This window comes from Arachis ipaensis, chromosome B1 (genome assembly GCF_059453495.1).
Source record: "Arachis ipaensis isolate K30076 ecotype BB chromosome B1, ASM5945349v1, whole genome shotgun sequence".
Lineage (NCBI taxonomy): Eukaryota > Viridiplantae > Streptophyta > Magnoliopsida > Fabales > Fabaceae > Arachis > Arachis ipaensis.
Window position 1 is genome coordinate 33728043 of NC_142436.1, and position 26502 is coordinate 33754544.

At 40.6% G+C, this 26502-nt stretch overlaps 1 non-coding gene across 1 annotated transcript; it reads right to left on the reverse strand.

The window, feature by feature from the left end:
• Positions 1 to 7087: 7087 nt before the first annotated feature.
• LOC148576169 (small nucleolar RNA R71) lies at positions 7088 to 7191 on the reverse strand. Its single transcript, XR_015904098.1, has one exon. It is a non-coding gene; the product is annotated as a small nucleolar RNA R71 (small nucleolar RNA).
• Positions 7192 to 26502: the final 19311 nt, after the last annotated feature.

Sequence of the window (26502 nt, forward strand, 5' to 3'; positions counted from 1 at the left end):
GGATTTTGTGGGGCCTCGCATCGAGAGGAGACAATGGAGATTCTTGCGAAGGCAGCCGAGAGAGGCCAATCTAACATGGGTAGTTGAATTCTACTCCAACTTTCACCTGCCGACCATGCAGTCTGTTTATGTTCGTCAAAAGCAAGTCCCCATCTCCGAGGGGGCCATTCAGAGAGTTTTGGATCTTCCACCTGGACCAGAGTTGGACACCTATCAAGAGGCCTCTTTCAAGTGCTAGACATACGAGTTTGACTGGAACAGCGTCTTAGGCGTTATTGCACAACCTGGCAGCACATGGAGCTATGGCCAACATCGGACTCACCCTAAGTGCATATCAGCTCCAGCACTTACATTGGAGGCTCGCGTATGGGCATAGATTATGTCCCACTATGTCTTTCTGAGCACTCACGAGTCCACCTTCACTGCAGACATGGTTGTTCTCATCTGGTGCATTCTCACAGAGCTGCCTCTCAAACTACCAAGGCACATCCGGCAGGCCATGGGACACGTACAGATTGCGGATAACCTTCCCTTTCCCGCATTGGTTTCGGATCTTGTCTCTGCAGCAGGCGTCTCCTATAGGGCTGGAGATACCAAAGCCATGATCCCAAGTGCTGATTAGTATGTCCCGAATGGGAAGTATACCAGACCCCCAGTACTCTCTGCTAGCCGCCAACCAGGCCCACCTGTAAACACCCCTCCTACTTCCTCTCCACCATCACCCGCACATCCTACTCTATCCACTGCTCAGATGTTCCTTCAGATCCTTCAGAGGTTAGACCGGTAAGACCGGCAGATGGAGTGCATGGAGTGCCGCAACAAGCGCCGATACACCTATCTGAAGGAGCTCAGTGTTAGCGCATACCCACCTCCAAAAGAGAAGGATACCCTGGACTCCACTTCACCTACCAGCATCGGGAGCCAGACCGAGCCCGACTGCCGAGGTGATGCTACCAGCCCCACCTTGCTCCTCACTGATGGCACGGAGGACCGTGCCAAGCCTTAAGTATGGGGAGGTCAGTACCTGACTTCCGGAGGTAATCTCTCTCTCTCTCTCTCTCTCTCTCTTAACACCAATATGTTATTTTTCTTTAGTTAGATGGGATATATTGCATGATAATAATTGTTTGCATGTATGTTCTGCTTGGTTGAAATAATGAGTTTCTTTTCATGATCCTATTCTGGAGCATTTTACTAATTTAAATTGAAAATTTTATGTTAAACTTGTTTGAAGATTTTAATCTAGAACATAGTTTAGGGCTAAGAACACGCAACCTGTGAGATTTTGAGCTTAACTATATGGTTACATTATTTAACCATGATTATTCGTCTTGTGTGTTTTTTCCTCTATGATTGTAATCTCTGCTTTGCTTCATTCTATATGTCCATTGTTTAGTGTATATTCATGCATACATATGATTGAGGCCATCATTTGTTATTAGCTCTCTTATCCCAAATATCCCACCCTTTCATTTGCCTTTGTTGCCACTTTGAACCTTTTTAACCCCCAATTGTTCTTTATGTTACCACATCACTAGCCTTAAGCGAAAAAATAAGTAATTATCCCAATTGAATCTTTGGTTAGCTTAAGATAGAGATTGTGTGTCAATTAAGTGTGGAGAAATGTGGGAACCTTGGTTGATGAGAGTGTATATGGTTTTATTGACAAATATTGAAAATGTGGGTGCTACTCATGTGAAATCATGAAAACCATATGCATTGATTTACTATGCTTCCATATATATATATATATATATATATATATATATATATATATATATATATATAGGGGAATAAACCCACCCTAAATGTTAAGTTCTATAAAAAGATCAATGCATATGAGATGAACTAAAAGAACATTTAAATACATGAGTATGTGAAAAATACAAAAGTGAGATTATGGGTAGCTAGGCACGATTTTAGAAGCATATAGAGTGTGTGTATGTGTTATGTGAGAACTTCAATTTATAGCTCACTTAGCCATACATGTATCCTCACCCTTACCTTAGCCCCATTACAACCTTAAAAAGACCTCATGATGTTTTCATTTGTACACTACATATTTGTTGATTGGTTAGATGGAGAGAAAAGTTTTAGAAAGCATGACTAGAGAAGACTAGAGCAGATTAACCCCAAACACCTGAGTGATTAGAGTGCATATACACTCCCAGTGAGGGTTCAATGCTTGACTCTATGTTCTCGGCTTTCATGAGCTATCTTCTTACAAGTTTACTTGCCTCTTATTGTGTGATTTGAATTGGTGGAATCTGATTTCTGTTTGTCTTGGAGAACTTGTTTACTTTTAACCAAGTAGGTAGAAGCATCTTAGCATATAGCTGCATTCATATACATAGGTTGCATTACATTGCATGAGTCTTATCTCCCCCATTCATTATCTTGACCTCCTTGAGCTTAGCATGAGGACATGCTAATGTTTAAGTGTGGGGAGGTAGATAAACCACTATTTTATGGTTATTCTTGTGCTAAATTGGGTGGTTTTTATCAATTCTCCATACGCTTATTCATGTAATTCACATATTTTATATTGGCCTTCCTAATTTCACTCTATGATTGGAAACTTGCTTCCTAAGCCTTTAAATTATCGATCTTTTAATTTTCCTTCTTTACCATTCGATACCGTGATTTGTGTGCTAAGTGGTTTCAGGCTTTATAGGGCAAGAATGGCTTGGAGGATGGAAAGGAAGCTTGCAAAAATGGAAAGAACACAAGAAACCAAGGAGCTGACCAGTGAGGATCGACGCGCACGCACAGCTCACGCGTGCGCGTGCCTTGAAGCATTCCCTAGCGACGTGGACGAGCACCTGACGCGTACGCGTGATGCTCGCAGAAGACCATCGACGTGTACGCATGACTGGCGCGTACGTGCGACGTGCGTAATATGCTGTGATGAGCGGATAATTTATACGCTTTTTGGCATTTTTTTAGTATGTTTTTAGTAGAATCTAGTTACTTTTAGGAATGTTTTCATTAGTTTTTATGTTAAATTCACATTTCTGGACTTTACTATGAGTTTGTGTGTTTTTCTGTGATTTCAGGTATTTTCTGGCTGAAATTGAGGGACTTGAGCAAAAATCAGATTCAGAAGTTGAAGAAGGACTGCTGATGCTGTTGGATTCTGATCTCCCTACACTCAAAGTGTATTTTCTGGAGCTACAGAACTTGAAATGGCACGCTTCTAATTGCGTTGGAAAGTAGACATCTAGGGCTTTCCAGCAATATATAATAGTTCATACTTTGGCCAAGAATAGACGACACAAACTGGCGTTCAACGCCAGTTCTCTGCCCAATTCTGGCATCCAGCGCCAGAAAAGGATCCAAAACCAGAGTTGAACGCCCAAACTGGCACAAATACTGGCGTTCAACTCCAAGAAGGACCTCTATACGTGCAGCACTCAAGCTCAGCCGAAGCACACACCAAGTGGGCCCCAGAAGTGGATTTATGCATCAATTACTTATTTTTGTAAACCCTAGTGACTAGTTTATTATAAATAGGACCTTTTACTATTGTATGAGACATCTTTGGATTATCTTTGAATCTTTGGATTATCTTTTGATCCTGGATCCTGGATTGTATTTTGATCCTGTGATCTCGTTTTGGGGGCTGGCCATCTCGGCCATGCCTGAACCTTTCACTTATGTATTTTCAACGGTAGAGTTTCTACACTCCATAGATTAAGGTGTGGAGCTCTGCTGTTCCTCAAAGATTAATGCAAAGTACTACTGTTTTCTATTCAATTCATCTTATTTCGCTTCCAAGATATTCATTCGCACTTCAATCTGAATGTGATGAACGTGACAATCATCATCATTCCCTATGAACGCGTGCCTGACAACCACTTCCGTTCTACCTTCGACTGAATGAGTATCTCTTAGATCTCTTAATCAGAATCTTCGTGGTGTAAGCTAGAATGATGGCGGCATTCAAGAGAATCCGGAAAGTCTAAACCTTGTCTGTGGTATTCCGAGTAGGATTCAATGATTGAATGACTGTGACAAGCTTCAAACTCGCGATTGCCGGGCGTAGTGACAGACGCAAAAGGATAGTAAATCCTATTCCAGCATGATCGAGAACCGACAGATGAATAGCCGTGCCGTGACAGGGTGCGTTGACCATTTTCACTGAGAGGATAAGATAAAACCATTGACAAGGGTGATGCCTCCAGACGATTAGCCGTGCCGTGACAGGGCATTTGGATCATTTTCCCGAGAGAAAACCGAAAGTAGCCATTGACAATGGTGATGTATCACATAAAGCCAGCCATAGAAAGGAGTAAGACTGATTGGATGAAGATAGCAGGAGAGCAGAGGTTCAGAGGAACGGAAGCATCTCTATTCGCTTATCTGAAATTCTCACCAATGAATTACATAAGTATTTCTATCCTTTATTATTTATCTTTTAATTATCTAATCCAATCACATTTAACCCTACCTGACTGAGATTTGCAAGGTGACCATAGCTTGCTTCATACCAACAATCTCCGTGAGATTCGACCCTTACTCACGTAAGGTATTACTTGGACGACCCAGTGCACTTGCTGGTTAGTTGTGCGAAGTTGTGAACCATGGTATTGGAATCATGTTTTTGGCGCCATTACCAGGGAAAGAAAGAGCGATGAATTTTATATAATTAAAGTGTAATCACAATTTCTGCGCACCAAGTTTTTGGCACCGTTGCCGGGGATTGTTCGAGTTTGGACAACTGACGGTTCATCTTGTTGCTCAGATTAGGTAATTTTCTTTTTGTTTTCTTTTCAAAAATTTTTCAAAAATATTTCAAAATTTTCTCACCTGTTTTCGAAAAAAAAAATTATTCAAAATTTTTAAAGAATGAATTCTAGTGTTTCATGAAGCATGTGAAGCCTGGCTGGCTGTAAAGCCATGTCTAAATTCATTTGGACTGAGGTTTGCAATTTGTTATCAAGAGCAAGCTAGTTATTGTTAATCCACCTGCTGCTGTTCCTGATTTACATGCTAAAGCTTGGCTGGCCATTGGCCATGTCTAGTGTTTTGGACCGGAGCTTTCATTGAAAGCTTGGCTGGCTGGTGAGCCATGTCTAATTCCTGGACTGAAGCTTTAGACTAACATGGCAAGATTCCTGGAATTCATATTAAAAATTTTGGAATTCTTATTTTTCTTTTTCATAATAATTTTCGAAAAAAAATACAAAAAAAATAGAAAATCATAAAAATCAAAAATATTTTTCTGTTTCTTGTTTGAGTCTTGAGTCATGTTATAAGTTTGGTGTCAATTGCATGTGCATCTTGCATTTTTCGAAAATTCATGCATTCATAGTGTTCTTCATGATCTTCAAGTTGTTCTTGGTAAGTCTTCTTGTTTGATCTCTGCATTTGCATGTTTTGTGTCTCTTCTTGTTTTTCATATGCATTCTTGAATTCTTAGTGTCTAAGCATTGAAGAATTCTAAGTTTGGTGTCTTGCATGTTTTCTTTGCATTAAAAATTTTTCAAAAATGTGTTCTTGATGTTCATCATGATCTTCATAGTGTTCTTGGTGTTCATCTTGACATTCATAGCATTCTTGCATGTATTCATTGTTTTGATCTAAAAAAGTCATGCATTGCATAATTTTCATGTTTTTCTCTCTCATCATAAAAATTCAAAAATAAAAAAAAATATCTTTCCCTTTTTCTCTCATCAAATTCGAAAATTGGATTGACTTTTTCAAAAATTTTTAAAATCAAGTTGTTTCTTATGAGTCAAATCAAATTTTCAATTTGAAAATCTTATCTTTTTAAAAATCAAATCTTTTTCATTTTTCTTAGTTATTTTCGAAAATTCTAAAAATATTTTTCAAAAATCTTTTTCTTATTTTTATACCAAATTTTTGAAAATAACAATAGCAATTAATGTTTTGATTCAAAAATTTCAAGTTTGTTACTTGCTTATTAAGAAAGATTCAAACTTTAAGTTCTAGAATCATATCTTGTGATTTCTTGTGAATCAAGCCATTAATTGTGATTTTAAAAATCAAATCTTTTTTTAAAACTAATTTCTATCCCATCTTTTCAAAAATATCTTCTTATCTTTCCTTTTTCAAAAATTTGATTTCAAAATATCTTTTCTAACTTCCTAACTTCTTATCTTTTCAAAATTTGTTTCAACTAACTAACTAACTTTCTGTTTGTTTCTTATCTTTTTCAAAACTACCTAACTAACTCTCTCTCTATTTTCGAAAATATCTTCCTCCTTTTTCAAAAATTTCTTTTTAATTAACTAATTATTTTATTTTTATTTTGAATTTTCGAAAAAAAAAACTACTAACCTTTTTCAAAAACTATTTTCAAAAATCACTAACTCTTTTTCAAAAATTATTTTCGAAATTTTCCCTCTCTCATCTTATTCTATTTATTTATTCATCTACTAACATCTCTCCCTCACCCACCAAAAATCCGAACCCTCTCTCTCTCTTTCTGAGTTCAGATTTTTCTCTTCTTCTTTTCTACTAACAATAAGGAACCTCTTTACTGTGACATAGAGGATTCCTCTTCTTTTCTTTTTCTCTCCTCTTTCTTATGAGCAGGGACAGAGAAAAAGGCATTCTTGTTGAAGCTGATCCAGAACCTGAAAGGACTCTGAAGAGGAAATTAAGAGAAGCTAAATTACAACAATCCAGAGACAACTTAATTGAAAATTTCGACCAAGTAAAGGAGATGGCAGCCGAACCCAACAACAATGCAAGGAGAATGCTTGGTGACTTTACTGCACCAAATTCCAATTTACATGGAAGAAGCATCTCCATTCCTGCCATTGGAGCAAACAACTTTGAGCTGAAACCTCAATTAGTTTCTCTGATGCAGCAGAACTGCAAGTTTCATGGACTTCCATCTGAAGATCCTTTTCAGTTCTTAACTGAATTCTTGCAGATATGTGATACTGTTAAGACTAATGGAGTAGATCCTGAAGTCTACAGGCTCATGCTTTTTCCTTTTGCTGTAAGAGACAGAGCTAGAGTATGGTTGGACTTTCAACCTAAGGATAGCCTGAACTCTTGGGATAAGCTGGTCAAGGCTTTCCTAGCCAAGTTCTTTCCTCCTCAAAAGCTGAGCAAGCTTAGAGTGGATGTTCAAACTTTCAGACAGAAAGAAGGTGAATTCCTCTATGAAGCTTGGGAGAGATACAAAGGAATGACCAAAAAGTGTCCTTCTGACATGCTGTCAGAATGGACCATCCTGGATATATTCTATGATGGTCTGTCTAAGTTATCTAAGATGTCATTGGATACCTCTGCAGGTGGATCCATTCACCTAAAGAAAACGCCTGCAGAAGCTCAAGAACTCATTCACATGGTTGCAAATAACCAGTTCATGTACACTTCTGAAAGGAATCCTGTGAATAATGGGACGCCTATGAAGAAGGGAGTTCTTGAAATTGATACTCTGAATGCCATATTGGCTCAGAACAAAATATTGACTCAGCAAGTCAATATGATCTCTCAGAGTCAGAATGGAGTGCAAGCTGCATCCAACAGTACTCAAGAGGCTTCTTATGAAGAAGAAGCTTATGATCCTGAGAACCCTGCAATAGCAGAGGTGAATTACTTAGGTGAACCTTATGGAAACACCTATAACTCATCATGGAGAAATCATCCAAATTTCTCATGGAAGGATCAAAAGCCTCAACAAGGCTTTAATAATGGTGGAAGAAACAGGTTTAGCAATAGCAAGCCTTTTCCATCATCCACTCAGCAACAGACAGAGAATTCTGAGCAGAATCCATCTAGCTTAGCAACTTAGTCTCTGATCTATCCAAAGCCACTGTAAGTTTCATGAATGAAACAAGGTCTTCCATTAGAAATTTGAAAGCACAAGTGGGCCAGCTGAGTAAAAGGATCACTGAAATCCCTCCTAGCACTCTCCCAAGCAATACAGAAGAGAATCCAAAAGGAGAGTGCAAGGCCATTGACATAACCAAAATGGCCGAACCCAATGAGGGAGAGGAGGACGTGAATCCCAAGGAGGAAGACCTTCTGGGACGTCCAGTGATCAATAAGGAGCTTCCCTCTGAGGAACCAAAGGACTCTGAGGCTCATCTAGAGACCATAGAGATCCCATTAAACCTCCTTATGCCATTCATGAGCTCTGATGAGTATTCCTCTTCTGAAGAGAATGAGGATGTTACTGAAGAGCAAACTGCCAAGTTTCTTGGTGCAATCATGAAGCTAAATGCCAAATTATTTGGCATTGATACTTGGGAAGATGAATCTCCCTTGTTCACCAATGAACTAAGTGATCTAGATCAACTAACATTGCCTTAGAAGAGACAGGATCTTGGAAAGTTCATAATACCTTGTACCATAGGCACCATGATCTTTAAGGCTCTATGTGACCTTGGTTCAGGGATAAACCTCATGCCCCTCTCTGTAATAGAAAAACCGGGAATCTATGGGGTGCAAGCTGCTAGAATCTCATTAGAGATGGCAGACAATTCAAGAAAACAGGCTTATGGACAAGTAGAGGACGTGTTGGTAAAGGTTGAAGGCCTTCACATCCCTGCTGATTTCATAGTCCTGGATACTAGAAAAGAAAGAGGATGAATCTATCATCCTAGGAAGACCTTTCCTAGCCACAGCAAGAGCTGTGATTGATGTGGACAGAGGAGAATTAATCCTTCAATTGAATGAGGACAACCTTGTGTTTACAACTCAAGAATTTCTCTCTGCATCCATGGAGAGGAAGCAGAAAAAGCTTCTCTCAAAGCAGAGTCAAACAAAGTCCCCACAGTCAAACTCTAAGTTTGGTGTTGGGAGGCCACAACCAAACTCTAAGTTTGGTGTTGAACTCCCATATCCAAACTCTAAGTTTGGTGTTGGAGAGTCTCAACAAAGCTCTGCACATCTGTGAGGCTCCATGAGAGCCCACTGTCAAGCTATTGACATTAAAGAAGCGCTTGTTGGGAGGCAACCCAATTTTTATTTATCTAACAATATTTTTCTTAGTTATATGTCTTTATAGGTTCATGATCATGTGGAGTCACAAAATAAATAGAAAAATTGAAAACGGAATCAAAAACAGCAGAAGAAAAATCACACCCTGGAGGAGCATCTGCCTGGCGTTCAACGCCAGAACAGAGCATGGTTCTGGCGCTGAACGCCCAAAATGGGCAGTGTTTGGGCGCTGAACGCCCAGAACAGGCATGGTTCTGGCGTTCAACGCCAGAAATGGCCAACAGATGGGCGTTGAACGCCCAAAATGGGCACCAACCTGGCGCTGAACGCCCAGAGTTGTGTGCAAGGGCATTTTACATGCCTAATTTGGTGCAAGGTTGTAAATCCTTGAACACCTAAGGATCTGTGGACCCCACAGGATCATCTCAGGATCTGTGGACCCCACAGGATCATCTCAGGATTTGTGGACCCCACATGATCCCCACCTACCTCCACTCACTTCTTCTCACCCCTCTTTCACACAATCCCATAAACACTCTTTCCCAAAACTCTTCACCAATCACCTCAATCTCTCTTCCCCATCACCTCTTCACCACTCACATCCATCCACTCTTCCCCATAAACCTACCTCATAAACTCCACATACCTTCAAAATTCAAAACCAATTTCCCACCCAAACCCACCCTAAATGGCCGAACCTTAACCTCCCTCCCTCCCCTATATATAGCCCTCCATTCTTCCTCATTTTCACACAACACAACCCTCTCCTCTCTACTTGGCCGAAACACACCTCACCCCTCTTCTCCATATTTTCTTCTTTTTCTTCATCTATTCTTTCTTTTATTGCTCGAGGGCAAGCAATATTCTAAGTTTGGTGTGGTAAAAGCATAAGCTTTTTGTTTTTCCATTACCATTGATGGCACCTAAGACCGGAGAATCCTCTAGAAAGGGGAAAGGGAAGACAAAAACTTCCACCTCCGAGTCATGGGAGATGGAAAGGTTCATCTCCAAAGCCCATCAAGACCACTTCTATGATGTTGTGGCCAAGAAGAAGGTGATCCCTGAGGTCCCTTTCAAACTCAAAAGAAATGAGTATCTGGAGATCCGACATGAAATTCAAAGAAGAGGTTGGGAAGTTCTAACAAACCCCATCCAACAAGTCGGCATCCTAATGGTTCAAGAGTTCTATGCCAATGCATGGATCACCAAGAACCATGATCAAAGTAAGAACCTGGATCCAAAGAACTATGTTACAATGGTTCGGGGAAAATACTTAGATTTTAGTCTGGAAAATGTGAGGTTGGCGTTCAACTTGCCCATGATGCAAGGAGATGAACGCCCCTACACTAGAAGGGTCAACTTTAATCAAAGGTTGGACCAAGTCCTTATGGACATATGTGTGGAAGGAGCTCAATGGAAGATTGACTCCAAGGGCAAGCCGGTTCAACTAAGAAGATTGGACCTCAAGCCTGTGGCTAGAGGATGGTTGGAGTTCATTCAATGCTCAATCATTCCCACTAGCAACCAATCTGAGGTTACTATGGATCGGGGGCCATCATGATTCATAGCATCATGATTGGGGAGGAAATAGAAGTTCATGAAGTCATCTCTAATGAACTCTACAAAATAGCCGAAAAGTCATCCCCCATGGCAAGGCTAGCTTTTCCTCATCTTATCTGCCATCTATGTTACTCAGCTGGAGCTTTCATAGAAGGAGACACTCCTATTAAGAAAGAGAAGCCCATCACTAAGAAAAATATGGAGCAAGCAAGAGAGCCCATTCATGGAGCTCAAGAGGCGCAGGAAGCTCATCACCATGAGATCCTGGAGATGCCTCAAATGCATTTTCCTCCACAAAACTATTGGGAGCAAATCAACACCTCCCTAGAAGAATTAAGTTCCAACATGGGACAATTAAGGGTGGAACATCAAGAGCACTCCATCATGCTCCATGAAATAAGAGAAGATAAAAAAGCAATGAGGGAGGAGCAACAAAGACAAGGAAAAGACATAGAAGAGCTCAAGGACATCATTGGCTCCTCAAGAAGGAAATGCCACCATCACTAAGGTGGATTCATTCCTTGCTCTTATTTCTTCTGTTTTTTTTTGTTTTCTATGTTGTGTGCTTATCTATGTTTGTGTCTTCATTACATGATCATTAGTAGTTAGTAACTATGTCTTAAAGTTATGAATGTCCTATGAATCCATCACCTCTCTTCAATGAAAAATGTTTTAATTCAAAAGAACAAGAAGTACATGAGTTTCAAATTTATCCTTGAACTTAGCTTAATTATATTGATTGTGACAATGCTTCTTGTTTTCTGAATGTATGCTTAAACAGTGCATATGTCTTTTGAAGTTGTTGTTTAAGAATGTTAAATATGTTAGCTCTTAAAAGAATGATGACAAGGAGACATGTTATTTGATAATCTGAAAAATCATAAAAATGATTCTTGAAGCAAGAAAAAGCAGCAAAGAACAAAGCTTGCAGAAAAAAAAATAGGCAAAAAAAAAAAGAAGAGAAAAAGCAAGCAGAAAAAGCCAATAACCCTTAAAACCAAAAGGCAAGGGCAAATAAAAAAGATCCCAAGGCTTTGAGCATCAGTGGATAGGAGGGCCTAAAGGAATAAAATCCTGGTCTAAGCGGCTAAACCAAGCTGTCCCTAACCATGTGCTTGTGGCGTGTAGGTGTCAAGTGAAAACTTGAGACTGAGCGGTTAAAGTCAAGGTCCAAAGCAAAAAAAAAAAGAGTGTGCTTAAGAACCCTGGACACCTCTAATTGGGGACTTTAGCGAAGCTGAGTCACAATCTGAAAAGGTTCACCCAATTATGTGTCTGTGGCATTTATGTATCCGGTGGTAATACTGGAAAACAAAGTGCTTAGGGCCACGGCCAAGACTCATAAAGAAGCTGTGTTCAAGAATCATCATACTGAACTAGGAGAATCAATAACACTATCTGAATTCTGAGTTCCTATAGAAGCCAATCATTCTAAACTTCAATGGATAAAGTGAGATGCCAAAACTATTCAAGAGGCAGAAAGCTATAAGTCCCGCTCATATGATTGAAGCTATGTTGATAGTTTGGAATTTATAGTATATTCTCTTCTTTTTATCCTATTTGATTTTTAGTTTCTTGGGGACAAGCAACAATTTAAGTTTGGTGTTGTGATGAGCGGATAATTTATACGCTTTTTGGCATTGTTTTTAGTATGTTTTTAGTAAAATCTAGTTACTTTTAGGGATGTTTTCATTAGTTTTTATGTTAGATTCACATTTCTGGACTTTACTATGAGTTTATGTGTTTTTCTGTGATTTCAGGTATTTTCTGGCTGAAATTGAGGGACTTGAGTAAAAATCAGATTCAGAGGTTGAAGAAGGACTGCTGATGCTGTTGGATTCTGACCTCCCTACACTCAAAGTGGATTTTCTGGAGCTATAGAACTCGAAATGGTACGATTTCAATTGGGTTGGAAAGTAGACATCCAGGGCTTTCCAGAAATATATAATAGTCCATACTTTGGCCAAGAATAGATGACACAAACTGGCGTTCAACGCCAGTTCTCTGCCCAATTCTGGCGTCCAGCGCCAGAAAAGGATCCAAAACCAGAGTTGAACGCCCAAACTGGCACAAATACTGGCGTTCAACTCCAAGAAGGACCTCTACATGTGCAGCACTCAAGCTCAGCCCAAGCACACACCAAGTGGGCCCCGGAAGTGGATTTATGCATCAATTACTTATTTCTGTAAATAGGACCTTTTACTATTGTATGAGACATCTTTGGATTATCTTTGAATCTTTGGATTATCTTTTGATCTTGGATCCTGGATTGTATTTTGATCCTGTGATCTCGTTTTGGGGGCTGGCCATCTCGGCCATGCCTGAACCTTTCACTTATGTATTTTCAACGGTAGAGTTTCTACACTCCATAGATTAAGGTACGGAGCTCTGCTGTTCCTCAAAGATTAATGCAAAGTACTACTGTTTTCTATTCAATTCATCTTATTTCGCTTCCAAGATATTCATTCGCACTTCAATCTGAATGTGATGAATGTGACAATCATCATCATTCCCTATGAACGCGTGCCTGACAACCACTTCCGTTCTACCCTCAACTGAATGAGTATCTCTTAGATCTCTTAATCAGAATCTTCGTGGTGTAAGCTAGAATGATGGTGGCATTCAAGAGAATCCGGAAAGTCTAAACCTTGTCTGTGGTATTCCGAGTAGGATTCAATGATTGAATGACTGTGACGAGCTTCAAACTCGCGATTGCCGGGCGTAATGACAGACGCAAAAGGATAGTAAATCCTATTCCAGCATGATCGAGAACCGACAGATGAATAGCCGTGCCGTGACAGGGTGCGTTGACCATTTTCACTGAGAGGATAAGATGAAACCATTGACAAGGGTGATGCCTCCAGACGATTAGCCGTGCCGTGACAGGGTATTTGGATCATTTTCCCGAGAGAAGACCGAAAGTAGCCATTGACAATGGTGATGTATCACATAAAGCCAGCCATGGAAAGGAGTAAGACTGATTGGATGAAGATAGCAGGAGAGCAGAGGTTCAGAGGAACGGAAGCATCTCTATTCGCTTATCTGAAATTCTCACCAATGAATTACATAAGTATTTCTATCCTTTATTATTTATCTTTTAATTATCTAATCCAATCACATTTAACCCTACCTGACTGAGATTTGCAAGGTGACCATAGCTTGCTTCATACCAACAATCTCCGTGGGATTCGACCCTTACTCACGTAAGGTATTACTTAGACGACCCAGTGCACTTGCTGGTTAGTTGTGCGAAGTTGTGAACCATGGTATTGGCATCATGTTTTTGGCGCCATTACCAGGGAAAGAAAGAGCGATGAATTTTACATAATTAAAGTGTAGTCACAATTTCTGCGCACCAAGTTTTTGGCACCGTTGCCGGGGATTGTTCGAGTTTGGATAACTGACGGTTCATCTTGTTGCTCAGATTAGGTAATTTTCTTTTTGTTTTCTTTTCAAAAATTTTTCAAAAATATTTCAAAATTTTTTCACCTGTTTTCGAAAAAAAAAATTTATTCAAAATTTTTAAAGAATGAATTCTAGTATTTCATGAAGCATGTGAAGCCTGGCTGGCTGTAAAGCCATGTCTAAATTCATTTGGACTGAGGTTTGCAATTTGTTATCAAGAGCAAGCTAGTTGTTGTTAATCCACCTGCTGCTGTTCCTGATTTACATGCTAAAGCTTGGCTGGCCATTGGCCATGTCTAGTGTTTTGGACCGGAGCTTTCATTGAAAGCTTGGCTGGCTGGTGAGCCATGTCTAATTCCTGGACTGAAGCTTTAGACTAACATGGCAAGATTCCTGGAATTCAAATTAAAAATTTTGGAATTCTTATTTTTCTTTTTCATAATAATTTTCGAAAAAAAAATACAAAAAAAAAATAGAAAATCATAAAAATCAAAAATATTTTTCTGTTTCTTGTTTGAGTCTTGAGTCATGTTATAAGTTTGGTGTCAATTGCATGTGCATCTTGCATTTTTCGAAAATTCATGCATTCATAGTGTTCTTCATGATCTTCAAGTTGTTCTTGGTAAGTCTTCTTGTTTGATCTCTGCATTTGCATATTTTGTGTCTCTTCTTGTTTTTCATATGCATTCTTGAATTCTTAGTGTCTAAGCATTGAAGAATTCTAAGTTTGGTGTCTTGCATGTTTTCTTTGCATTAAAAATTTTTCAAAAATGTGTTCTTGATGTTCATCATGATCTTCATAGTGTTCTTGGTATTCATCTTGACATTCATAGCATTCTTGCATGTATTCATTGTTTTGACCTAAAAAAGTCATGCATTGCATAATTTTCATGTTTTTCTCTCTCATCATAAAAATTCAAAAATCAAAAAAAAAAATATCTTTCCCTTTTTCTCTCATCAAATTCCCTCAAGCACCTCAGAGATTTTTAGACAGCCTGCTCAACTGTCAGGCGTCATGGTGCAGATGAGACTGCTATTTTGCTATCCGCCTTCCCATTTTCCCTTGAGGGAAAGGCGAGGGAGTGGTACTACACTCAACCTAAAGCAATTGTTACTAATTGGGATTTGCTCAGAAGGGAATTCCTGGACAAATACTTTCTAGCTGAAGTCACTGATAGACTGAGGAAAAAAATTTCCTGCATTATTCAAGGTGAAACAGAGACTCTTTATGAGTATTGGGAATCCTTCAGGAATCTCCTAGACTCATGTCCCCACCACATGATTGACCAGTTGGTGTTGATTAGCTATTTCACACAAGGCATAAAGCCTCAAGACAAGACTACATTAGATGGTGCAAGTGATGGTTCTCTAAAGAAGTACAAGTCTACGGCAGAAGCGTGGCAACTGATCACCGATCTAGCTGAGTCTACCCGGAACCACAAGCACAGGAACAACCATCCTAAGGTTATTGCAGAGGTTTCCTCTAGTAGTGAGACCGCTGCTCTCACGCAGACTCTGGGAAAGATGACCAACATACTGAAGCAGCTACAGCTGAATCAACAACAACCTCAGCCTCCTCCACAACAACAGTGTCAACAGCTAGTTCCTCAGAGAGTGTGCAGAATATGTGCATGCTATACTCATTACACTGATGAATGTCCGCAGCTCCAGCAAGAAGACACCACCTTGGCAGCTACCCATAACTTCTATGACCGCCTGAATCAAGGATACTATCAGCAAGGCGGTAATTATAACCAAGGTGGAAACTACAATCAAGGTTGGCAAGACAACTCCAACCAGGGATGGAGGGATAACTCTTACCAAGGGTGGAAAGGTAATGCCAACCAAGGATGGAGGGACAACTATAACCAGGGAGGCAGAGACAATGGAGGAAATCAGAGGTGGAACAACAACAGCAATCAGCAGAACTGATATCAGCAGAACCGAAACCAGCCTTACCGAGCACCTCACCAAAGGCAAGCCCAGGCACCTCAAAACAACCAGTAGCAAGCCCCTCAAATTACTTACCACCCTTCCTTTTCCAATGATGAGTTGCTTCACTCCATTGCTCAAGGACAAAAAGACCTTCAGAACTCAATTAACTCCACCATAAACAGTCTTAACTCCACCTTACAAGCTCTCATTTCCCGGTTGGAACCATCTTCCACCCTCAACAATCAACTTGCAAGCTCCAGTGCACTTCATTCTCAACCCTTACCTAATCCCAAAGGAGAAATCAATGCCATTACTTTGAGGTCCGAAACCACCTGCAAGAGAGGAGTCATGAGGAGCCAAGCTCAAAAGTAGACATCCTAGTTGAAGACATTGTTGAGGTAGAGGATATTGAAGAAGAGGATGTAGTACAAGAAGTGGTTGATAAAGAAGTGGCTCAACCAAGGAATGAAGCATCAAGAGGCGTTGAAGCTACAGGGGACGCCATTCCTCTTCCATTTCCACACCTTCCTAGGAAGCCCAAAAAGCAGATGGAGCTAGATCTCAAGATGGTGGAGATCTTCAAAAAGGTTGAGGTAACTATTCTCCTTTTTGATATTATTCGCCAGGTACCTAAGTATGCTAAGTTTCTAAAGGATTTATGCATGAATAAAGATAGAATACATGATTTAGAAACTATCCCTCTAGGTAGCTCTATTTCTGCTTTAATGGGTGCCATACCGAAAAAATGTGGGGATTCGGGTCCATGTGGTTACTTGCACTATTGAGGGTATCCAAATTTTTGACTGCATGTGCAATTTAGGTGCATCTGTGAGTATTATGCCATTATCTGTATATGATGCTTTGAGGCTCTCTCCCTTAAAAAGGTCGGCAACGCGTTTTATTTTGGCAGATAAAAGCATAATCTCGATGGTTGGAATTGCTGAAGACGTGCTAATGAGCATTAAGGGGCTAACATTCCCTATTGACTTTTACATTTGGAGATGTTCCCTAATGACTCAAAAAGACCATCATCCATCCTACTCGGAAGGCCGTTTCTGAAGTCTTCAAGGTTCAAACTGGATGCCTTCTCAGGAATTTACTCTTTTGAGATAGATGGCAGAACAGTGAGCTTCAATCTGGATGAAGCTATAAAGCACCCACCAGAAGATCACTCCATCTTTCAGTGCAATATTATTGAGGAAACCATGGCTGAAGTTCATCAAGAAAGAGTAGAAGCGATGAACATGGAGCAAGGTGCAAGTGTAGGGAAACCCTTTGAGCTTACTGAAGATACCGTGCCACCACAAATCGCTCCAGCTGATTCAGTGCCTGGCCATGAGCAGAAAATGGAATTAAAGCCCTTTCCACCCCACCTTAAGTATGCTTACCTTGAGGATAATCAAAAGCTCCCAGTCATCATTGCAAGGGAACTCACCTCCCAGCAGGAAGAGCAGCTGCTTAGTGTGCTGAGAAGCCACAAGAAAGCTATTGGGTGGAGCTTGGCGGATATAGTAGGCATCAACCCTCAAGTCTGTGAGCACCGCATATTTTTAGAAGAGGGAACAAGGCCTGTCCGTCAACCTCAAAGGCGGCTAAACCCCACCATACTAGAGGTTGTCAAGAAGGAAGTGACCAGATTGCTTGAAGCTAACATCATCTATCCAATCTCGGATAGTGAATGGGTCAGCCCAGTACAGGTGGTACCAAAGAAGTCTGGCGTCACAACAGTGAAGAATGAGCATGGAGAACTCATTGCTACTAGAGTGCAGAACTCCTGGAGAGTGTGCATTGATTATAGGCGTCTCAACCAGGCCACTTGCAAGGATCACTATCCACTACCTTTCGTCGATCAGATGCTTAATTTCCTATCAGGTAAATCACAATACTGCTTTCTAGATGGTTACATTGGCTATTTTCAAATTCATATAGCTCCTGAAGATAAGGAGAAAACTACTTTTACATGTCCCTTCGGAACGTATGCATATAAGAGAATGCCTTTTGGCTTATGTAATGCACCGGCTACTTTCCAAAGATGCATGATGAGCATTTTCTCTGATCTTCTTGAGAACTGTATGGAAGTTTTCATGGATGACTTTAGTATGTATGGTGATTCGTTTGACCTTTTCATGGATAGTTTAGCTAGAGTATTAGACAGGTGTGTTAATTCAAACCTTGTATTAAATTTTGAAAAATGTCATTTTATGGTAAAACAAGGTATTGTTCTAGGACATGTTGTTTCTAATATTGGTATTGCAGTTGATCCAGCAAAGGTAGATGTCATTTTTGGTTTACCTTACCCCTCCGTCGTGAGGGAAGTCCATTCATTTCTTGGCCATGCAGGTTTCTACCGGCGATTTATCAAGGACTTCAGTAAGGTAGCCCTGCCTTTATCCTGACTGCTGCAGAAGGATGTTGAGGTCGAGCTGAGTGCAGACTGCATGGAAGCATTTGATAAGCTGAAGATCGCCCTAACCCAAGCCCCTATTGTGAGAGGGCCTGACTGGAGTCAACCATTTGAGATAATGTGTGACGCTTCCAATTATGCAGTAGGAGCAGCGCTGGCTCAGCGCGAAGGTAAAGACCCTTTTATAATTGCCTATGCTTCCAAGACCTTGGACGCTGCTCAGTCTAATTATACTATCACTAAAAAAGAGCTTCTGGCTATTGTTTTTGCTCTGGATAAATTCCGAGCCTACTTACTTGGCACTAAGGTGGTAGTATACTCCGACCATGCAGCTCTAAAATATTTATTAGCTAAGAAAAAGTCCAAACCAAGGCTAATACTTTGGATATTGTTGCTGCAAGAATTTGATTTAGAAATTAAAGATAGGAGTGGTTCCCAGAATTTAGTGGCGGACCACTTGAGTCGCCTAGAACACATTAAGAATGACTCCACTCCTATCAATGATGCTTTTCCATTTGATAGCTTGCACGCAATATCTGAAGTAGTTCCTTGGTACGCACCTATCGCTAATTATTTGGTTAGTCGTACCTTTCCTCCAAATTTTACTAAGCATCAAAAGGACAAGCTTAAAAGCGAGTCCAAATATTATATATGGGATGACCCATATTTATGGAGGTGTGGTGCTGACCAAATAATTAGAAGGTGTGTGCCACAATCAGAATTCCAGTCAATTTTAGAGGTCTGCCACTCTTCCGAGAGTGGTGGACATTTTGGTCCTCAAAGAACAGCTAGAAAAATTCTAGACTGCGGATTCTGGTGACCCACACTATTTAAGGATGCCACTGCTTTTTGTGAATCTTGCCTCCCATACCAGAGGTTTGGGAATATATCCAAGAGGGATGAGATGCCCCAACAAATTATGTTGTTTTGTGAAATTTGTGAAGTTTGGGGTATTGACTTCATGGGTTCATTTCCCAACTCTAATGGTTTCTTATACATACTGTTAGCTGTTGATTATGTTTCTAAATGGGTGGAAGTAATTCCTACCCGTACTGATGATGCTAACACTGTTGTCTCCTTTGTTCAAAATAATATTATCTGTCGCTTTGGAGCACCATGAGCAATCGTGAGTGATCAAGGCACTCACTTCTGTAACAGGAGATTAATAGGTATACTGAATAAACATGGCATTGTTCATAAGGTGGCAACAGCTTACCACCCCCAGACCAATGGACAAGCCGAGGTGTCTAACAGAGAGATAAAGCATATCCTGGAGAAGGTCGTCAAGCCTCATCGAAAAGACTGGAGTTCCAGGCTTGCAGATGCGCTTTGGGCTTACCGGATAGCGTACAAGACACCAATCTGCATGAGTCCCTTCCGCCTAGTCTACGGAAAGACTTGTCACCTCCCAGTGGAGATGGAGCACAAGGCTTTCTGGGCGGTCCGAGAATGTAACCTGGGATTGGCAGGTGCCGGAGCTGAACGGAAGCTGCAACTACAAGAATTGGAGTGTCTGCGCCTAGAAGCATATGAAAACTCCAGGCTATACAAAGAGAAGGTGAGGGCTGTGCATGACAAGAATATCAAGCGCAAAGAGTTCAGACCTGGGGATTTAGTCCTCCTCTACAACTTCAGGTTGAAACTCATGCCAGGCAAACTGTGCTCAAGATGGGAAGGCCCCTACAGAGTGGAAAAGGCTGAGCCATATGGCGTTTTTCACTTGAGTCACCCTTCCAGCCCCCATATCCTCAAGGTCAATGGCCACCGCTTGAAGCTTTACCATGGTGAGAGGATGAAGGACAACAAGGAGCTGGAGATCTTCCTCTTGGAGGATCCACCAACAGAAGAAGACTGAGCTTGTAGACCGTCTAACTTAAGGACGTTAAAGAAAAGTGCTAGGTGGGAGACAACCCACCATGGTATGATCGTTCCTTTTTATTCTTAGTTTTCTTTTATCTCATCTTCATCCATGTTAGTCCATCAATCATGTATTATCACCTGCATATAGGCACAAAAAGGGGGAGAGGGCGTTCGACGTGCAAGCGTCTATGACGTGTACGCGTCCTGCGTGGCAGCGACTACTATTGGGATTGAACAGAGAGTTCTGTGGGAGGCGTCCTAGAAACGTGCCTTGCACACAAACCAGTCCACGCGTACGCGTACCACCGCGTCCACTTCCCCTGCTGTTTCACAACCCACGCATGAGCGTCTAGGACGTGTTCGCGTGCATATGGAAATTGGCGTAAGCCCCTAATCGAACAGAGAGTCGTGATGCCATGGCATTGGATTCGCGCCTCTAGCACAACCAGTGGCGACGCGCACGCATCGCTGTGATTCATCCAACCCAGGATCTCTCAAACGGCGTAAATAAGAACACAAACAGAGAGTTACGCTGGAGTGAGGCTGGATTCGTGCGATTCACACGATTCCTGGTCACGCGTACGTGTGACTGACGCTTACGCGTCCCTCACCTGTACGCCACCCCGCGCGTCCGCGTGCAGCATGCGTCCGCGTCGGTTGCGCCATGCACCCCAAATCGCGCGCTGCCCTGTTTAGTGTTCTGCAATCCTTTTCTTTTCTTTCTTCTTTCTTTCTTATGTTTTCTTTTTCAATCCTAATTCTATCTTCTTCTTCTTACTCTTTGCTTAATTCCTCTTCTTCTCTCTCCCTTCACCCCTTCTTCCTCAATTCCTCTTACTCTTCTCCCACTCTTAATTACTTCCCTATTTGCATCTTCTTCTTCTTAAGGTTCTTTTTCTTTCCCTTTTCTGTTTTATATTTTTGCATTCTCATGTTGGTGTTAGAGATTTATTTGGATGATTACTTTATTCTATATTTTCTTGTGGATACTATAAAGGTGTCATGTGCCAATTGACATTATAGGCCTCATATTTGTTTGGATTACTTCCCTTGCTTTCCACTTTTACAAGTGCATATCAAGTCTTTGTGAAAAATCCAACATGGCATTTTGAATTCTTTTCTATTCTAATGCTCATTCTTTCCTTCCATGTGATATTCATTATTGAACTTGATGCTTGAGCTATGCTTCTCATGCCTCTTACTTGCATGCCATTATCCCTCTTGCATCTAATGTATGATATGCCTTGATGTTCCTCATTGTTGTCTTACCTGCATGCTATAGCTACCATGCACTCAAGACATTGTTTATTTTCTTGGGCATTTACCATCACTTGGAATTTCTTCCTTTCGGTTTTAGCTCTCTATATTTAACATTCTTCCTCTTTCTTTCTTCCTTAGGATGGGTACCAAGAAAGGAAAGGAGAAGGCTACTGACAAGACACCGGCAAGGCAAGGCACTAAAAGAACCTTGGCTAAGACACAACCCTTTACGAGCGTCAAGCCACCCACAAAGAGGATAAAGAGAATCATCAAAGTCGACGAAGCTGGGAAAGCTTTTCATGCTAGGGATTCTGCACGGTTCGCTAACCGTTACTGTGAGCAGATGTTCCCCATCTTGGCTGAGAGGAACGAAAATAATGAGCACCTAATCATTCTCCCAACACACTTTGTGGATTTTGTGGAGCCCCGCATCGAGAAGAGACAATGGGGATTCTTGCAGAGGCAGCCGCGAGAGGCCAATCTAACATGGGTAGTTGAATTCTACTCCAACTTTCATCTGTCGACCATGTAGTCTGTTTATGTTCGTCAAAAGTAAGTTCCCGTCTCCGTGGGGGCCATTCAGAGAGTTTTGGATCTTTCGCTTGGACCAGAGGGGTTGGACACCTATCAAGAGGCCTCTTTCAAGCGCTAGACATACCAGTTTAACTGGAACAGCGTCTTAGGCATTATTGCACAACCTAGAAGCACATGGATCTATGGCCAATATCAAACTCACCCTAAGAGCATATCAGCTCCAGCACTTACATTGGAGGCTCGCGTATGGGCACAGATTATGTCCCACTATGTCTTTCCGAGCACTCACGAGTCCACCTTCACTGCAGACATGGTTGTTCTCATCTGGTGCATTCTCACAGAGCAACCTCTCAATCTACCAAGGCACATCCGGCAGGCCATGGTACACATACAGATTGTAGGTAACCTTCCCTTTCCCGCATTGTTTTTGGATCTTGTCTCTGCAGCAGGCGTATCTTATAGGGCTGGGGATACCAAGGCCATGATCCCAAGGGCTGATCAGTATATCCCGAATGGAAATTATTCCAGACCTCTAGTACCCTCTGTTAGCCGCCAACCAGGCCCATCTGTAGACACCCCTCCTACTTCCGCTCCACCATCACCCACACCTCCTACTCCATCCACTGCTCAGATGTTCCTTCAGATCCTTCAGAGGTTAGACCGGCAAGATCGGCAGATGGAGCGGATGGAGCGCCGCAACAAGCGCCGATACACCTTTCTGAAGGAGCTCATTGTTACCGCATACTCACCTCCAGAAGAGAAGGATACCCCGGACTCCACTTCACCTACCAGCATCGGGAGCCAGACCGAGCCCGAGTGTGGAGGTGATGCTACCAGCCCCACCTTGCTCCTCACTGATGCCACGAAGGACCGTGCCAAGCCTTAAGTGTGGAGAGGTCAGTACCTGACTTCCGGAGGTAATCTCTCTCTCTCTCTCTCTTAACACCAATATGTTATTTTTCTTTAGTTAGATAGGATAGATTTCATGATAATAATTGTTTGCGTGTATGTTCTACTTGGTTGAAATAATGAGTTTCTTTTCAAGACCCTATTCTGGAGCATTTCACTAATTCAAATTGAAAAATTTATGTTAAACTTGTTTGAAGATTTTAATCTGGAACATAGTTTAGAGCTAAGAACACTCAACCTGTGAGATTTTGAGCTTAACTGTATGGTTACATTATTTAAGCATGATTATTCGTCTTGTGTGTTTTTTCCTCTATGATTATAATCTCTGCTTTGCTTCATTCTATATGTCCATTGTTTAGTATATATTCATGCATACATATGATTGAGGCCATCATTTGTTATTAGCTCACTTATCCCAAATAGCCCATCCTTTCATTTGCCTTTGTTTGCCACTTTGAACCTTTTTAACCCCCAATTGTTCTTTATGTTACCACATCACTAGCCTTAAGTGGAAAAACAAGTAATTATCCCAATTGAATCTTTGGTTAGCTTAAGATAGAGATTGTGTGTCAATTAAGTGTGGAGTGATAAACCACAATTTTATGGTTTATCTTGTGTTTAATTGAGTGGTTTCATCAAGTCTTTACCCACTTATTCACATGAATTGCATGATTTTACAATTCCTTCCTAGTTTTGTTCTATGGTTGAAAACTTGCTTCCTAGAGATCTTTAATTTGTGTATTTTAATTCTCCTTTATACCATTCGATGCCGTGATCCGTGTGTTGAGTGTTTCAGGCTTTATAGGGTAGGAATGACTTAGAAAATGGAGAGAAAGCTTGCAAAAATGGAAGGAACACAAGAAACTAAGGAGATGACCAGCGAGCATCGACGCGCACGCATGGCTCACGCGTGCGCACGACATGAAGAAATTTGCAGCGACGCGTGCGCGTGCCTGACGCGTACGCGTGGATTGGAGTTCTGCAAGATGACGCGTGCGCGTGCTTGACGCGAACGCGTGACACGCCAAAACGATCAGCGACGTGTACGCATGACTGACGCATACGCGTGACATGCGCGATCTGCAAAATTAACAGAAAACATTAGGGGAAATTTTGGGCCAAGTTTTGACCCAGTTTTCGGCCCAGAAACACAGAATAAAGCCAGGGAACATGCAGAAACTCAACACACATTCATATATTCTCATTTAGCATAGTTTTAGGATTTTAGATCTGAATCTAGAGAGAGAATTACTCTTCCTCTAGGTTTTCTTTACATTCATAGTTTCATAGTTTTTCTTTTGCTTTTGGATATTGAAGAGTCATCACCTCCATTGAAGATACTATTCTAGTTTGATTTCTTACTCTTTTATTTATTCCATATTCTTAATTCTTGTTTAAAGTTACAATTGAATTATTTTCATGGATTGTTAATGCAAAGGATTACTTTTACTTTTAATTAATTTTGAATCTCTATTTTATTTAAATTATTATGTCTCTTTTCTATTCCAAACTCCAAATAACAAAGATGGTATCCATGTCAATAGAGTAGATTCCCTACTTGATATGGGGGTTGATTAAGAGGAGACACTTGAGTTGGAATGTTCAAGTGGTAAGTTAAATTGGAAGTTGTTGGCTAATTCTGTATTTACTAACGCTAGACCTTCCCAAGGGAGAGGACTAGGATTTGTGAATAAGAGTTAGCTTAATCACTTGACTTTCCTTTATTTAGTAAGGGTTAACTAAGTAAAAATAACAACCTCTTTATACTACACTTGAGAGAATTCCAACAAGAATAGATCTTCCAATTAATCATTCCCCCGATCAAGGCTTTTTATTTTGAATAATATAAATTCCTTTTAATTTTTATTGCACTTAATTACAATTATTTATTTTCTATCATTCGACACTCAAAATTCTCGAAAAACTCCTGATTAATAACTTAGCACCCTTTCTAGCAACTCGTTGGGAGATGACTTGGAACTCATACTCCCAGTATTTTTATTCTAAATTTTTGTGACAACCCTTCTAAATTGATGAGGCAGATTTTTGCTGGTTAAGAGCTATACTCGCAACGCTGTTCTATTATATTATAATCTCTTAATTGGTCTAACTTCTGCCACGCATCATGGAGAAATGTGGGAACCTTGGTTAATGAGAGTGTGTATGGTTTTATTGACAAATATTGAAAATGTGGGTGCTACTCATGTGAAATCATGAAAACCATATGCATTGATTTACTACTATAAATATATAATTGATTTACTACTATAAATATAAATATATATATATATATATATATATATATATATATATTTATTTATATATAGGGGAATAAACCCACCCCAAACGTTAAGTTCAATAAAAAGATCAATGCATATGAGATGAACTAAAAGAACATTTAAATACATGAGTATGTGAAAAATACAAAAGTGAAATTATGGGTAGCTAGGCACGATTTTAGAAGCATATAGAGTGTGTGTATGTGTTAGGTGAGAACTTAGGTTAGTCAAAGATTCAATTTATAGCTCACTTAGCCATACATGTATCCTCACTCTTACCTTAGCCCCATTACAACCTTGAAAAGACCTCATGATGTTTGTATTTGTACACTACATATTTGTTGATTGGTTAGATGGAGAGAAAAGTTTTAGAAAGCACGACTAGAGAAGACTAGAGCAGATTAACCCCAAACACCTGAGTGATTAGAGTGCATAGACACTCCCAGTGAGGGTTCAATGCTTGACTCTATGTTCTCGGCTTTCATGAGCTATCTTCTTACACGTTTACTTGCCTCTTATTGTGTGATTTGAATTGGTGGAATCTGATTTTAACCAAGTAGGTAGAAACATCTTAGCATATAGCTTCATTCATATACATAGGTTGCATTACATTGCATGAGTCTTATCTCCCCCATTCATTATCTTGACCTCCTTGAGCTTAGCATGAAAACATGCTAATGTTTAAGTGTGGGGAGGTTGATAAACCACTATTTTATGGTTATTCTTGTGCTAAATTGGGTGGTTTTTATCAATTCTCCATACGCTTATTCATGTAATTCGCATGTTTTATATTGGCCTTCCTAATTCCGCTCTATGATTAGAAACTTGCTTCCTAAGCCTTTAAATTATCGATCTTTTAATTCCCCTTCTTTACCATTCGATACCGTGATCTGTGTGCTAAGTTTTTTCAGGATTTATAAGGCAAGAATGGCTTGGAGGATGGAAAGAAAGCTTGCAAAAATGGAAGGAACACAAGAAACCAAGGAGCTGACCAGCGAGGATCGATGCGCACGCACAGCTCACGCGTACGCATGATGCACGCAGAAAACCATCGATGTGTACGCGTGACTGGCGCGTACGCGCGACGTGCATAATATGCTGCAACTGCAGAATTCGCTGGGAGCGATTTTGGGCTGAGTTTGGACCCAGTTTTCGGCCCAGAAACACAAACTAAAGCCAGGGGATAGCAGAGACTCAGGAGACATTCACACATTCTCATTCATTAGTTTTAGTTTTAGTTTTAGTTTTGAATCTTAGAGAAAGAGAGCACTTCCTCTAGGGTTCTTCATAGTCACACTTTTCCTAGTTTTACATTTTGGGATTGGATATTGAGAAGAGTTACTACCTCCGTTGAAGTCATTATTATTCCAGTTTGCTCTCTATTTCCTTCCTCTTTTATTTACCATTTACTTTGTTCAGAGTTATACATGG